Here is a 17,498-nt window from a genome sequence, read left to right as displayed (position 1 = left end):
CACTAGAGTATTAATAATAAATGCCCAAGGCTCTATTGAAAATAAATGACCATATTCCTTTTTGCTTCTTATTAGCCAAAGCCTTCAAATTCACACTTGCACAATGATGGCTGTAAAATGCATCGTGACAGATGGATGCTTCTTGAGCTGTCATAAGGCCCATGGAGAAAATCCAGTCAGCGTGTGGGTTAAGTGGGCAGTGAAGGACGATCATTCTTCGGAACCAAGCTAGAAGGCAAGGCCTCAGCGTTTTCAGGGTTACAGCATTTCCTGGCAGCGTAGGATGCGAAGCGTGTGCAGGAAACACGGTCACACTGTGGTTTTACAGGGAAGCTCAGGTTGCCTCTTATGAATATGCATGACGAGGCTGGATGTGCTCTTGCCACTTGAGTTTTCTTGAGCTCAATTTAACCCCCACAAACCCGCTTTCTGCCTATCATTGAAGACGTTCCTCGAGGAGGTTTGAAAAAGTGAGTTGCTTCTCCAAACTGTGGAGCATTTTCCTTTTTTTCTCTTAAAGATGACAAACGGCACCCTGGATTTATTTTTATTCACCATGAGTCATTTGCTAGTCTTATTTTATAAATAATATTTTCTACATCTTACTCAGAGGCAGATGGGAAAGTTCAAGGAAACACCCTCTGGAAAGAGGAAAAGTACTCCAGTCTGGGTTTGTACGTTGGTGCCATTGCTGGAGTCCCTGATAAGCAGTGCTGCCATGAGGAAATAAACAGATGGCAAATGGTCCTTGCAAAGCAGCAGTTAGAGTAGGTTTTCTTTGTTTTAGAAGTGACTGTTATTCTGCTGTTACTGTGAACTCTATGTACTATACTCCTGAGAATGCAGAAAACAAGCTGGAAACTGTTTCCTAATATTCATAAAACAGGTCACTGGATCTACAGGGTACCGGGCCAGTTGGGAGCTCACACACACGTGGTCGCTCTGCTTATTGCGTGTTGTCTTTGTGAGAGGAAATGGGGGAGGGGAGGGGAGCTGGAGCTCCTCTGAAGCCAAGAGGCAGCGCTCCAGGAACCCACGTGGTGAACAGCGTGTGTTGGGAAATGCTAGCATGTGTCGCTTCTCAACTTGGCATATAGACTCAACTCCTATGTGACATACTTCACGAAGCAGACAGGGACTGTCGGGGTGTTCTCTCTGGACAAACTGTAATGGGTGAGGAAATGGACAAACGGAGGTTGCTATGCAGTTGTTTTGCTGTTGATATGGGAGCAATGCCAGGCAGCTCTTAGACTCTGGGAACATTTTCATTATTCCAGGGAGGTCCCAGCCTTTCCATACGGGAACCCAGGCTAATGTCTTTTCCTTTAATGACAACAGTTAGGGAGAAAACACACCTTGGTTCTAGATGGGCTGCTCGTTTCTCCACAGTCTGACGATCCCTTCCTGAGATCTGTTACTTACATAATCTCGGTTGTCATAGATGACCAGTTTCTGATGAACTATGTGTTTTCTTTGTTTGTTTTCAATGATAGACATTCTTTTCCTATGTAATATTCATACTTTTAAAATTGCTAAGCACTATTTTGGCATTTAAAATTATGATTGAAGAGCTGATGATTTTGTCTCATTGTTAAATGGTGAAATAATAGGGTCAAAGTGAGGTTAACAGTATTCAGAGTCCCAATTTGACTGGAGTCCTTTCTTCTCCTGAAAAATGGTGGGAGAAAAAGATGGAAGGAAGGAAGGAAGGAATATAGGAGAAAAGAAGAAAGGAAGGAGGGTAAGAGGAAATGTCTATTCAAAGAAAAGTCTTGAATAGGTGAGATTATTGACTAAATCTAGGTTTATATGAGCTAAACCTTTTAATATGCTCTTCCCATGTCTTAGTTTATTGATTCAACAAACACCTTTCAAAAGTGTAGTCTCTAAAAGGCATAGGAACAAAGCAGCATTTTTGGCTACCATTTAATAATAGATTCTTGATTCTATTCCCCAAGAGTAACTCTCTTTTTCACTGTGCACCTCATATTCTGTCCGCACTGCCATTAGAAAAGTTAGAATAGGGGCTGGCCCGGTGGCACAGTGGTTAAGTGTGCATGTTCTGCTTCTCGGTGGCCCAGGGTTTGCCGGTTCGGATCCCAGGTGCAGACGTGGCACCACTTGGCAAAAGCCATGCTGTGGTAGGCGTCCCACGTATAAAGTAGAGGAAGATGGGCACAGATGTTAGCTCAGGGGCAGTCTTCCTCAGCAAAAAAGAGGATTGGCAGCAGATGTTAGCTCAGGGCTAATCTTCCTCAAAAAAAACAAAATTAAAAAAAAAAAAGAAAAGTTAGAGTACCTGTGACTTTCATTAACAGAGTTTTGTTTCATGACAAGTTTATGGGTTCTGCTTTCCCCATGTCCAGGTATCTTTACCCTGTTCAGCTGTCCTGGACCACACAACTTAATCCAAGGCCTTAGACACATCCCGTATTTACAAAGTCATGCATCTTTGCTTTTCAGTGAAGTCTTTGCAACCGTCCATCCCAGGTCAGGGTTGCTTCGTAGCACCTCCCACATGAACTCCAACTGCTTGTGCACTTACATGTCTCCCCCAAAGGCTGTGAGGAACTTGAGGGCTGGTTCTGAGTCTTATTCATTTTTGAAGTGATGGAACGTAGCACTTATCAAATATTTGTAGAAAGAAATGAAGGCTGTCCAAAACATCTTTGTCTGTGTATTCTGACATTTTGGCCTTTTATTTTTATGGGATTGGATTCTAAGAGTGAGTTTGTTGGTCAAAGTCTCTATATATTTTTAATTTTAATAGATGCTACTAGATTGCTTTCCAAAAAAAGCTAAAGCAACTCTTTCTCCCGTATTTCCACCAGTAACAGATTTTATTGGTCTTTTAAATTTTTGCTGGTTTAATAGCTACAAAGTGATACCCCATTATTTAATTTTTATTTTCATAGTTATTAATCAATTTGAGTATCTTTATATGTGATTGTTGGTTATTTAGATTTGCTGTACTGTGAATTAACTTTTTATATACTTTGTCCGTTTTGACACATAAAAACTTGCAATTATTTCAATATATATAAAACAAAAAGTATAAGTCCTTTTTACCTAAAAATTCCAATCCTAGGGATGCATTCTACAAAAACACTTAGATGTGTAAATGTAAATATGTATAAGCATCCCATTAGAGCATTATTTGTAACAACAAAAAAGGAAGTTTAATGAAAAGAAAGTAGTTTAATAAATTATGGTGTTTTCTTATTATGGAACAGAACGAAGAGTTTAAAAGAATTAGGAAAATCTGCATGTACTGTGTAAAAGGACTTCAGCATATTGTTCAACGAAAGAAGCAAGCTGTAGACTATGTATGCACAGTTCTATCCAAAATTACACATGTATATACGTATATTGTGACTTTCCGTTTCTCATTAACCTTAGGAACTGTCAAAAACTGTTTTTTGACTCATGCTCATCAAGCAGACAGCAATTGTAAAATCTAGGTCAAATTCCAAAAGACGCACTGAGTCTTTGTTTTGTTTTATGGAGGTAACATTGGTTTGTAACATTATATAAATTTCAGGCGTACATCACTATATTTTGCCTTCTGTATAGACTACATCACATTCATCACCAAAAGTCTTGTTGCCATTGCACTCAGTTTTTATAATGTGGGAAATATATGACTAGTTCAAGGTGGGAAAGAAAGAAAAAATTCAGTGAGTCAGTTCTTGGGGGTTCAATTAGCTCTGAGGAGACTAACAAGAGGCCCCATTTATTATCTATCAATCCTATATTAGCCATATGTTATGACTTTCTGTATTATTTCAAACATGTTTCATGAACCCTGATACGGATAGCTAAGGAGAGTTCACACTTCAGGGGGTAAGTGTTGTGATTATAGTGAAAATATTTGGTAGAGTCTTTATCTATCTTTACAGATCCTCTCTGTTGTGTTTTCGAACTTACTATGTAATCTGTGACAAAAGCATGTAACAAAATTTAATTTTACTTGAGATCATCATCTCAACCTGATGAGTCAGCTACTAAGTTCTTCATTTTGTTCCCTAGATCATTAATATTCTTTCTCATTTAGCTTTCTCATCAGCTTATAGAAAGCAGCTTAAGTTTAGGTCCAAGTGATTATTCATAGGGAATAAAGTTTATTCCTATTTAAAGCAAGGTATGCCTAATTGTTTACATTTTCTTCTCCAAATCACAATTTAACTATGCAGTTTTCACAACTTAGGTGTGTATGCAAATGACCACAAACATCTTTCTGTATGTAAAGCCCTAGAAAGGAGAACTGTATGGACACACATCAAGCTCTTAATAAGACTTATGTGCAGGGACGGAGAATGGGAAAGGGGAAAGGATGCTGGGAGAGTTCGCTTTTATTCTGAGTACTTCTATAATGTTTGAATTTTTTAAAAATCAGACTATTTTCATTTTTTGTACTTTTGCAACATTAAAAAGACAAAGAGAAAATAACTAGTGATTAGCAAAAGATAATATTTCATGCATCTCTTAGAATAATATGCAAAGAAATTACAACTTTTTGGAGTATGAGGATGCCCTTTAATTGTTGAATAATTTTCTGGACAGTTGTATGATAGTAGTTGCACTTTTAGTATCTGTTTAGAAAAGCAATAGTTATCAAAAGGCATTACAAATCCATTAACACTTTTATATCTGAAATATTATCTTGTCCATAGAGTTTCTCTCTAGTATCTCAACTCTCTTGCCCTCATCAGCATGGTAAAACCCCAACTTTGCATGAGTTCATCCTTGTGTTTTCCCTGGCTGCACCCAGGCTATTGAGGCCTCCTGGAGAAATTACAGAATTCTGTTATGGGTGCTAGTCCAACTCTGTGTCATCAAGCACTGGTTCTTCAAGGCTGCACTGCAACCCTCCTGTGTTTCCCAGGAAACTTTTCTCTCACTCACCATGGTAAATATTTCATCCATTCACCATTCTTCTCAAAGACTAGCCTCCAAATAATTCACTTCTCTGGAATTGTTTTGGTTTCAGTTTTCCAGGTTAGACTTTCAGCTTTCGGATGACCAAGAATTTGTCTGTCTTGGTCACAGCTATCTCTCAGGGCCCAGTATGCTGATAGAGGGGACACTCAATAAATATTCAGGAAATGAGTGAATGCGTGTATGAATGAATGAATGATGTTTTATAACAAGTAGATGCGGAGGGATACAACAAGGGTTGCTGTGCAGCCTTGAGGGACCAGTGCTTGATGACATGGAGTTGGAATGGCACCCAACAGAGCTGGTAGAGTCGTGTTATTTCTCCAGGAGACCTCAATAGTGTGGGTGCAGACAGGAAAAACATGAAGATGAACTCATGCAAGGTTGGGGATTTTCCAGACTAATAAGAGGCAAGGGTATTGAGACACTAGAGAGCGTGGTTAAAGGATGGATCATGGGATCTCTGCTGGGTGGGGAAGGAGTGGAGAAACGAGGAGACTAATAGGGAAAGAATAGGATTGGGGTTGTGAAGTGAAAGTCCTGATGGGGTGTGTGAAGAGTAGCTAACTGAGAGCTGGAAGAGGAGGAGATTACGGTTGGAAAGAAAAATTCTTACCTAAAGGTCTCAGAGGTAAAGCAGTCCCAGGTCATGCGGTGGAGGGTGTGGCCGAGGTTGTAGGTGGCTGAATAAACAGAGGGGTCATTAGCTTTGAGAGGTCAAGAAAAGTGACAGGTCTCTAGGGCACTGGATATGTCACCATGTAGATATTCCGGGTGGACAGTAAGTCTGTTTTCTAGGAAGTGTACCACAGTTCTCAGTGACAGGAGTGTGAGACTGTAGACCACACTGATGAAGGGGGATAGAAAGGGATAAAGGAATTAAATGTACGGATTTGTGAAGAAAAGAAGCTAACATGGCATGGTGGTGTTGACTGATGCCTCATGTTGGGGATAAGAGAATAAAAGAGAAGTGAATCCTGAAGGGTAATGAGAAATTTGTATAATTCTCAGTTGTTTAAAGCAAGAAGTACATAAAACAAAACTTTCAGAAAGTTCAAAGACATGTTTCATTAGTTGAGATAACCGTAAGTTAAAAACTGAAATCATATTAAAATTTTCTGAACCTCTCAGAAAACCTAATGTCTCAAAGGAGTTTGATTCTAGAAGGAAAATGGTAGAAGCCTGCCAATTCCAGTTCTGGTCAGGCATTCTTAGAAGACCTTGGAGTGGGTTTCAGTCTCATAGGGACTCCACTTTCAGAATATCAACAGATCCTGACGAATAAGGCTCTTGAAATATTTCTCTACTGAAATGCGCAGTCTACAGATCAAGATAGTGCTGGAAATACATAAGCTTCACTTCTGGTACTTTGATACCTGGTGAACTCGGACTTTAATACAAAGAAAACTACTATTCCTTCTCCTCTCTAGAAAGTGAAACTAAAAACAACTCCCTTGTCAGAGCATCTGTGTCCTCTGATTAAATTTAAGGCGATGCATCAAGTACGCATTACAGGCAGGACCTGAGTCCTTCCCTTGCAGAGAACAGTTACCTGCAGAGCAGGGACACACACCTAAAGGCTGTGATACTAGAAACAAGGCAGCTCCCGTCGCCCCCCAATTAGCTCCGTGCTGACTGTGGGCAAAGAGCTGAGAGCAGCAGTATGGGGCAGGCTCCTCAGGGAAGGCCTCCCAGGCATTGCATAAATGCACAAGGGGAGAGAAGGAATTCACACAGGGAGGGCAATTATTTATGGCATCGCAAGGGTGAAAGGAGATTTCTCTAAGGTCCAAGTATCTCTGTTACCCTGTGCTGGTATTTGGAGATGTGGAGTCACCATTGCCATTAAACTATTAAAATGCACCAGGGAACTTGGAATCCCTAAGAGCCTGTTGCGAGAAGGGCTGACACAACTCCACTTATGCCTTTGGTACAAGTGTCGTGTCTGATTGATGTCTGGACAAGGACTGAGATTTGGAAAGCTGCGTAATGAGTTCTTGTATTATTTTTGTTCTTTATTTTGTGCAAATCATACTCATCATTCCATTAGTTGCTTTCTCACAACTAAACAAGGTGAAGGTCTGTTAGAGGGACTTGCTAGTTGTCTGGATCCCTAATAGAAACCTTGTAAAACCTCGATTTGTTTCAGAGGTCTACGCAAAGGCCCTTGATGGGTCCATGCTGTGCCTTGTAACTAAACTTTAAACATTTTCTCTTTCATTCTTCTTTTAGCAGAAATTATATCCCTTCCTCCCATCTTTAAATTGCACAAGCGCAAAGGGATGTTCTGTGCCTTTTTAGTGTTATCACACAGCCAGGGGCAAATGATCAGATCAACCGAGAAGGCAAAATCGAATCAGAGGAGGTAGGGTGCTAAAGGTGTGCATCCTCTCCGGATGAAGCAAAGACAGGAGCACCCTTCATTTTCTTTCAGACACAATTTGATCCCATGTGCTTATAAAAGCAGCAGAAAAAATGAGCAAGAGTGGAAAAGGGTGTGTGTGGGTGATGTTGTTACTTAGCAACGGGGAAGCTTCCGGCTGATGTTCTGAATTGAACAAAGGAAAACAGCTAGAACAGCATGGAATAAATGAATGGGGAAAAAATGAAAGGGAGAAGGCAGATGTGATGGTGAGGTGTGATGGCTACAAGGAGAGTGAAAAATCAAACAGTAAAGGAAAAGCATGAAAACGGATGTGGCACCTACTTAAAAACCAGAATACTGAACAAACATCATTTGGAAGAAAAGCTAACTGAAAGGAAGGTGAAAAGAGCCAGAAGGATGAGAAAACATCTGTAGTGGAAGCTGCCAGGCAAATGGTGGATAAAATGCCTCAGTGTGGAGAGTGCTCGGCTTCAAATGAGGCGCTTTCCCGGTGTTTGATGTCATACCCGGGGGGACTTGAGTCAAGGAACCCGGAACAAAGTCCAGACCACCCAAGTCTGATCAGACCACTGAGAAGATGAGCCGGGAGGCGGGTTGCTCCAGGGATGTTTGTAAAACATATTATAACAGGCATGAACCCTTAGAAGGACCCGACTATTACATCGGGCCTGACCCCAACGGGAAACCCCAGGAGAACTGGATGTATTTTAGATCAGGCAAGAAAACTTCTGATTCCATCTCTGACTCCTCCAAATAGCTTATTACAGTGCATAGCCCAGAGCAGGTCAATAAATGTTTACTATGGATAGATAGGCCTTGACATTTTCCCAGTGCCTTTGTCATGGCAGTTTCATGACATCTTGTAGGTAAGAGTGTGTTTGTTTATATTACACGACAGGTACACTTCTCTTCTTGGTGGTCTAGTGGTTAAGATTTAGCACTCTCAATGCCGTGGTCCAGGTTCATTCTTGGTCAGGGAACCACATCTGTCTGTCCATTGTCATACTGTGGTTGCTGCATGTTGCTGTGATGCTGAAAGCTATGACACGGCCACGGGTATTTCAAATACCAGTGGGGTCACCCACAGTGGACAGGTTTCATTTAAGCTTCCAGACTAAGATAGACCAGGAAGAAGAATCTAGCCACCCAATTCTGAAAAAATTGGCCATGAAAACTCTATGAATGGCAGCAGAGCATTGTCTGATATAGCCCCCGAAGATGAGAGGATGGTGCAAAAAGATGGGGCTGGATTCTGTTGTGCTGCACAGAGGGTCGCTAGGAGTCGGAATCAACTCCACGGCACTACCAACAAACACTTCTCTTCTATATTTGTCCCTTAAAAGGGCAACCATGCTTCCTAGCCCATCTACACTTTTTTATCATTTCCTTGTGTAAGTAAAAAAATTTTGAGCACTTCCTCCCAATATATGTACATTTTCAATCATAAACTATATATGTATATTATCTAATGATATGGGGGTCATTAGAATATGATGTACATATTAAGAAAGATGAGATAAAGACAGAGTTAAGTACATATTTTAAATCTGATTTAATTGTTTAAGAATTTTATTTTGTTTATTAATGGAACCATCACCTTCCCATCTTCACCCTTGCCTTCCCCCCAACCCACAGCCTACCTACCCACCACAGGGCATAATACAATAGCATGCGGTAGGAGCTCACTGGGTATTTGCCAGAAACAGAAGTGGAATGGCAGTTTCTGAGTGCCTGCTCAGGGATGTCACATCACATTTACAGGGATGGATGCGATTACTTATATTATCAACTCCCATACAGGTCTGTATGCTATTTCTGTTTTTCTAATCTAAAATAGGACAGAGTTTTTAAGTTATTACTCTTTAAAAAACACAACTATAACATATAATTTCTTGATTTCTAATTAAGCATGGTTTAGTGACAATAAACTTTTTGGTCCGCTTCTTTCCCAAATCTCACTAAAATGACAGTAAAAGGATAGAACATGAAGAAACAATGGAAATCATGAAAGGCTTGTATCAGTTATCTATTACTGCATAAAAACTACCTCAAATCTTTGTGGCTTCAAATAACATCATTTATTGGTTCACAATTCTAGGATCAGCAATTTGTGCAGGGCTCAGCTGGGACAACTCATCTCTGCTCCACGTGGTGTCAACTAGGCTTACTCCCAGTTGCAATCAATGGGCAGTCAGCTGGGGTTAATGATCAGGGTGTTTCTGTTCTCTGTATCTCTCCAGCAGGCTAGCTCGGGCTTCTGCACATATTGATTCCAAAGAAGGCAAGAGCTGAAGCTGCTAAAGCTTCCTGAGGTCTTGTGAGAAGTCACAGATCATCACTTCTGCAGCATTCTATTGGTCAAAGCAAGGTGCAAGGTGTTCTGGACTGAACTGTGTTCTCCCAAAATTCATACGTTGAAACTCTAATTCCCAATGTGACTGTATTGGAGAGAAGGCCTTTAAGGAAGGAAGTAATTAAGGTTAAATGAGGTCATAAAGGTAGGGCCCTCATCTAGTAGGACTAGTGCCTTTATAACAAGAGGAAGAGACACCAGGGATGCACATGACAGAGAAAGGGCCACAGTGAGAAAGTGGCCGTCTGTAAGCCAAGGAGAGAGGCCTCATCAGAAACCAACTCTGCTAAACCTTGGTCTTGGACTTCCAGCCTCGATGACTGTGAGAAAATAAATTTCTGCCAGTTAAGCCACCCAGTCTATGGTGTTTTGTCATGGCACTCTTAGCAGACTAATATATAAGGCCAGCCCAGATTTAAGGGGTAGAAAATGGACTCCACCTCTTGATGAAAGGAAGTGTAAACAACTTTTGGACCATTTTTAATACACCACACTTGAAAAATGTCAGCTTGTTTTAAAAAGTGAAGGTATATCAAGAGATATACTTGATATCAAAGGCATAGAATTTCCACCAGAAAGTGAAAGCCCTTTTATGTCAAAGCAGAACTATCCATGGAGAGTAAATGTAAAGAAAAATATTAATGCATTTGTTTCCAAGATTAAACATCAGACCTAAATATTGTATTATATTTATTCTTCTCTGACTACTGGATGGAGAAAACATTTCTTATTCTCAATAGATGTTGTACCATGTCAGTGGATGTTATATCATATGGACCTTTCCCCTTCATTCTTCCTAATGGAAATTTCTACTTTATTCAGGTATTCAACCTATCTTCATGTATGGGGTAAACTGATTAGGTTAAGCCACTATGTTAATTCCATACCACTTCCTAGCGATTGGTTCAGGAACCCTATCTTGAAAGGTATTCTGAATGTGCCATTTCCATGGTAACTGTTATTGATGCAGAGATAGCTAACCACTCTGAATGGGGGAACTTGTACTCCATGACTATGAAATGGATTATCTCTCTCCTACCAAACATAAACAATGATGTATCGTGGTCTGGTAGCCACCTTAATAACCATGAGGGGTGCCCACCAGAGGACAAAGCTATCACACAGAGGACAGAACAAGAGAACTGGAAGAAGCAGGGCCAGAGCCTGCGTGTACCACTTCTGAAGCTCACCTTTTGTCTAGAAGTCTTATTATGTTATGTGAGAAACATTATGACTCTTCAGGCCAGTTTCTTTCTTTCTTTTTTTTTCTTTTTCACCTGTAGCAATGAAAGAATCCTTCCTGTCTGACGATGCTGTTCCTGTCTAGCCTGAGGGGTCCTTGATGACCTCACATGAGAGAGTCTAGGGAATGATTTTACAAGGCAAGTCAATTCTCCTTACATTCCACTCCCACCATCCTTCAAGATCACCAGACACATAAGCAGATTCAGATCTCCCTATGCCTCAGGAGATCCATTATAAATCCGAATCCAGGACCAGAAGATGTACTTACCAAAGGAAATGAAAGATTGCTAATTTATGTTGGAAAATATGTGTGGAAATGGATTCTGAGGGTACTAGACCAAGGAAGGAAGAACACAATTATAGATCAGACAGAATTTATCAGTAGGGATACAGTTACTGGAGATTCTGGATTCAATGTGCCAGCTCAAACTGTTGGAAGTTGTCTAAATTATCTCTTGACCTACGCTCAACAGTAGCCCATTCCAGATGAACCCGAGGCACTAGAAATTTCTTGTTATGTTATCAGGGCAGAAATCCAAAAGTTTATAGAGTTATGAATATTGGGGTAGATTACACATGTGAACTGCTCACCTATTCCCTGTCTCCTTCCTCTGGAAGGAGTAAGAAATGTCCAGAAAATATTTCCTATACCAGCAACTTGAAAATTGCATAGATGTGGGCAAGACTCAGCTTCTCAAAAAGCGCTTTGTGGTTCTTCTCCATACGCTGGGACAGAAAGAGAATGATCTGTGGGTGAAAAGGGCTCCTGACTTCAATACGGATACTAAGACGGAAGAGGGCAATTAGTGGCACTTAACTGGCAAAGTCAAGGTGTGCATGCTGACCATAATAATAGCAGTAGAGTTGGCATGGCATTCAAAATGATACAACTCTCAAAAATCTTCAGAAGTCTTTTATATACAATGGAGTTATAGAGATCAAAACAGATGACAGCCTACTAAGGGAAAATACTACAGATTAGTGATTGTAGCTCTGGTGTTGTGTTCTTGAACTCAGTAGTTCTGGAGGTGGCCTTTGACACCTACCCCTCCAGACTTTCCAGTGATTTTGTAAGTGCCTAATTCCCTGTCTTAAAGCTCTTTCTACTTAAAGTATCTAGAGTGGTCCACCACACAGAACACTAACTGATGCATTCCAACAGGACCCTGAATCCTTGCCAGGATTATTTCCCCAGTTTCTGGGTATATTATTGGGATAGATGACCTCAGCAAACGGCAGACTTCCAGCACTGACTCCTGACCTGTTGAGTGGAAGCTAAAAAAGTTACCACGGTAGGAATGGCTTAGTGATAGCTCAGGAGCTCAACTTCCCAGGCAAAATAGTAAATCAAAAAATATTCTCTTATACTTCAATAAAAAAAATTACTGTAATTTGTTTTACTGCATCTCTGGGGAAATCACAGAGATGAGGCTACTGTATTTCCTATCACATCCCCACTTAACTATCCAGTGGCCAGTGCAAAAGACGAATGAGTCTTGCGAACAATAGGGGATTACTGTAGGCTAAGTCAAGTGGTAACTCCAAGTACACATGACCTTCCAAGTGTAGTGACCTTATCACAGCAAACCAACATACACTGTGATGGCATATTGGCTGCAGGTTTCATCTGGAAGCTGTTCCAACAAACAGAGGATGCCAGAAGTAGTTTGATTTCACCAAAAAGGCAGAAGTATATTTTCAATTCAGGGCTATGTTAACTGTCTATTCTCTGTGCCATAAGTTCGTCTACAATAACTTGATTGTCTCATCATCCTCAGGGATACACTGGAGATAACAGGCTCATGAGCTCTGGAGAGTGGAAGTGGCTGGTATTTTAGATTAAGGCTATGCATGCCAGAAGGTGGGAAATACATCCCATGCTAAGACAGTAAATTTTCTTGGGATCTGTGTTGTATAGCATGTGAATGCATCCTCTTCAATGTCAAGGACAATTTGTTTCCTACCCCTAGAAAAAGGCACTATGATGGATGGTGCTCTGGATTTTAGAAGCAACCTATACCACATTTTGTGTGCCCTCAGCTCTATCCTGAGTGACCTGAAAGGCTGCTGGCTTTGAGTAGGGCTCAGAGGAAGACTCTTCAGCCTGGTCCAGGCTGCAGCTTTTCCACACAGCCTTTTAGGACCCAGTGAGATCAATGGGGCTCAAAAATCAAATAAAGTCTGTGGTGTGGAAAGACTGAATACAAGATTCACAGAAGAAACATCAAGGTTTTAAAACAAAGCTATGCCTTCTTCAATGAGTAACCATCCTTCTTTGGAGGAGTAGTACTTGGCTTGCTGCTGTGCCCTGATAGAAATATGTCATATTTCTGATATGAAATGTAAGCTACCTATCATGACCTGAATGTTATCTGATCTACTCAGCTATAAGGTCAAACATATCCAAGCGGAAATGGTATGTAAATGAGTCCATCTGAGCAGGCCCTGAAAGCTCAAATTTCACATGCTGATGTCTTCCTACTATGGCTAGTCACGCTGCACTGCCACCTCTCCACCGACCAACACTGATGGCTTTACGAATAGCTCTCTATTACCAGTCAACTGAAGAAAAAGATAAACAAAGCAAAGTTTACAGATGCCTTTGCATAATAAGCTGGCACCAGCCTCATATGGATTCCTGAGTCCCACTCAGTCCCACCGAAGTGAAAGTGGAGAAGGAAAATTCTCCCAGTAGGTAGAACTTTGAGTGGTATATCATCTTTGCTTTTTCCTGGAAAGAGAGATAAGTTTATGGATAGTAACAAATGGTTTGGTCAGATTGTCATGAACATGAAAAGAATAAGACCAGAGGACTGGTGATAGGCAGCTTTGGGAAGAAGTCTGAGGGTGGGTCTCATAAACTGGGACCATAGTGTGAAGAAATTTGGGATCTATATAAATGTCCACCACATTGGTTGTCAACCCTATGACCATTCTCCTTTCTCGTGAACAAAACTTCAGTTTTGTACAGGTACCCATGCTCCTCCATGTGACTTTATACCCCTACAGATGAATCAATTAACCTAGCCAATCATGGTTATTCTATTCTCCTCATGGGCATTTGGCTTACAAGGGCCATGTGGGCCCATTTTAGCCAATGAGACATTGAAGGATGTGGGGGTAGTTCTGTGCAAGCTTATCTATTAAAAAGAAAATAAGAGGTAGTCCCTTCTTCTGCCTCACTTTGAACTGGGAGCTAGTACTGCAAATGGGGAGAGAGGGTGCAACTTCTGCTTGTGGTGGTTGTAGCAACAACATCTGGTTTCCAAGGACAGCATTGCCAGCCTCATCCATAGTGGGATCCAATGTATGGTGCCAACAGTGTCAACTGTGCAAGCTTTGATATCTGATACTAAGTGGCAGCAGCAGCCGTGTCCTCACAGAATTAGTTTTGTGACATGATTTTTGTTGTATCCCTGGCTGCATGGCTTCTGAGCCTGCTTGCTCTCCTGGACAGTCTTAGAGCTAACCAATATCCTTTCAATAAATCCCTTTTCTGCCCAAACCAGGCAGAGTGTATTTCCATTGTTTGCAGTGAGGCTCCCTGGCTGATAGAGATCTTCCAGTTCAAATTATCTTTGAGATATTGGTCCAAAAGAAAAAATATACATTTTTGCAGCACTAATATTGTTTTCAGAATTGAGTATTTCTTTGTAAGTTTTCGTTTTTGATGTTATTCAAAGTTAGGACAGACAAATGTTCATCCACCTACTAGTAGTATTGTCTGGGTCAACCTCCAGCTGGTACGAATAATTAAGGAGGAAAACATCTCTCTTTGAGAGCATGGAAATTTTTAAAAATGTATTAGTAATGGACTCAATGGAAAGTAAATATGAGATTCGGAAATGGAAAGGTTGTGGTGCTAGCCCTCACTTGTTACTGCTCCTGAGGAGCAAATAGGACCAATTTTCACTCTCACAGAGACTTTTAAAATTTATCATTGGACCGTTCTTGTTCATGAACTGAATGTCGTAATTTCAGCTGTTTTTTCCAAGTAACCTCATTAGAGATCTCCGCTTTCCTTCTATCTCAACAGTTGGGGCCACACAATTCTCACCTTCGCAATCTGTGAAGGTATCTGCATTCTCATTTCTTGGGCCCAATTCTAATCAGAGGTAAGAAGAATTTAAAAAGCCTCAGCCTTGCGTTTTGGGCTCCTAGGTGCTGGGCATGCTTTTTGGTACTGAGCATGCCCCAGCATGCCAAAGAGAAAAATTTCAAGCTGCAGTAGAACTTCCTGTCTAATGATTTCTCTCCCTGCCTGCCAGCAAAAATCCCTGATGCCCTCTTCTATCGATATATCTACATTTTGACTCATTTCCTCTGCACTGGCCTAGCTCACTGCCATCTGTGCCCCAAGCCTGGAAGTGTAGTGGGAAGTCTTAATAGATCTGTTAGATTAAAGAAGTTGGGCATTGTTGCTTTTTCTATTTGGGAGATTAATATTTTTTTTTTTTTTAAAGATTTTATTTTTTCCTTTTTCTCCCCAAAGCCCCCCGGTACATAGTTGTGTATTCTTCGTTGTGGGTTCTTCTAGTTGTGGCATGTGGGACGCTGCCTCAGCGTGGTCTGATGAGCAGTGCCATGTCCGCGCCCAGGATTCGAACTAACGAAACACTGGGCCGCCTGCAGCGGAGCGCGCGAACTTAACCACTCGGCCACGGGGCCAGCCCCAGGGAGATTAATATTTTTGTTCACTTTAAGTGTATAATTGGTTAATACATTAACGCCTTCCTTAATGAAATAAAACCCAGATGTTTCAAAGCAGTGAGTGAGGGTAAGTCTCTTCTTGGTAGAGGAGCTTGTACTTTATTGTCCCAACTCTCAGCTCTGAACACTCTCCTCAGGAATTATTTTGATGATTGTGAGTATCACTTGCTGGCCTTGGGGGACAAAGCCAGATGCCCTTCTTTCAATGCTCTGTACCATACATGGGCACATGGCTTTTCCTTGTACACCATTTAGCTCAGCTGAGACAGACTTAATGACCAAATTAAGCTTTACTGAAGGCTAGAATATAACAAAATGGCAATAAGTACTAAGAATACTAAGACCATAAAAGTAAATAATCTAATGTCCATTGCATAACTTTCTCATCTTCGGCTTTTAACCCACCACAGGGCTCTTTCCTTTCCCTCTTGAGCTCTGTTTCTGCAAGTGCATATTTCAAAATATCTGGCCTTATCACCGTTAAGACCCAGAAAGGGATGGGAGTTTCCATCCACCTCAGGCCCATCCCTTGAGCTCTGGGTTTCCAGCTGAGGGCCTCCTTGCTCTCCAGATAACTGATCCTGCTAATAACCACAAGCTTCATGGAGGAAGAAAGGACATCCACAGTGACACAACCTAACCCCACAGCCTGACACTGAGTAGGCATCTCAAGCATTAGTCAGGCCTCTTCCAAGTGCAGGTGACAAAAATTTGTCTTAAACTTGCTTAAGAAAAATATACATTTCTTTGGCTAAGGAGAACCAAAAAGAGAGATCTTGCTTGCTTCCAGGTATGGCTGGATATGGAAGTCCAAATTATGTCATCTGTCTTTTTATCATTCGATAAAGCCTTTTGTTCCTTTCTGTCTCTGTTTCTCTATCTCAGTCTTTCTTTTAAACTGTTCCTCCCTCTTTCCCTTCTTCTTCTTTATTTTCTTTTCTATTGAGTCCATCTTCAAGGAAAATTCCCCACATTTTGGCAAAAATGGCCACTAGCAGCTTGGATTTACTAACTACAGCAATCCCAATGAAAAGAAAAAGATGTAACCTCTTTCTGAATGGTTCCAGTAAAATTTCAAAGATGACTATGATTGGCCTAGTGTGACTCCCTGAACCAATCCTGTAGCTGACAGATGGAGTGCTCTGATTGGCCTGCCTGGATAACGTACCCATTCCTGTGGAAGGGGAGATAGTGCCTTGCGATTGACAGTCCTACGAGGCAGTAGAGAGGTATTTCCTGTAAGGAAAAGCTTCAGAGCATTCAAAAAGTAGCAGATCTGGAAATAATATGGTATTCTCCATATTCATTCTAGAGATATAGGTATACAAGAGCAGGAGATTACTAGAGTTATAGTTAGACATGATAAATTTAATATTGTCTACAAGTCAGACACAGAAGAATTAGAAACCATAAGACTTCTTCAGTCATAAGCAATCTGAGTCATTGCATCACCAAAGATGTAGCAAATGGTCTCAAAAGTATTAGATATGCCTAAATCCTGTATAAGATAAAATGCCAGGGTTGATTCAAGCACACAAGTTGCTTTTAAGTGAACTATATAAATAGGAAGGGAGGGGCCAGGGTGTAAAACTATACCTGGGACAAGAACCACAAATAATTGACTCCATTGAAGGTGGGAAGATACAGGGTATACCCTTACAAGCAAAACACGGTGTGCATGGACAAGAAGAATGCACCAGTATTGCAATTAATCTCTTTTTATTACTAAACGTTTGAATGAATGAGTTCTATTCATGGTACTTCAAAACCAACACAAATAAAAAAAGATTCTTTTGGTAGTCACATGTTACAATTGTCCTAATCCAGAAACTACAAGGCTGAGTTGGTTTAGTAATGTAGAGACAT

General features: G+C 40.9%; 1 protein-coding gene across 1 annotated transcript in view; it reads left to right on the top strand.

The window, feature by feature from the left end:
• The first annotated feature begins 364 nt into the window (after window positions 1-364).
• The window catches only part of CEP85L (centrosomal protein 85 like), a 212,838-nt gene continuing 195,704 nt past the window's right edge, over window positions 365-17,498 (top strand). The window contains exon 1 of the mRNA XM_070496098.1: window positions 365-470. The gene's annotated coding sequence lies outside the window, so the exon portion shown is untranslated. The remainder of the gene's footprint in view (window positions 471-17,498) is intronic.

The sequence above is a fragment of the Equus asinus genome, chromosome 24 (genome assembly GCF_041296235.1).
Source record: "Equus asinus isolate D_3611 breed Donkey chromosome 24, EquAss-T2T_v2, whole genome shotgun sequence".
Taxonomy (NCBI): Eukaryota; Metazoa; Chordata; class Mammalia; order Perissodactyla; family Equidae; genus Equus; species Equus asinus.
The sequence above is the reverse complement of the archived record's forward strand: the minus strand, read 5'-3'. Positions and strand labels throughout refer to the sequence as shown.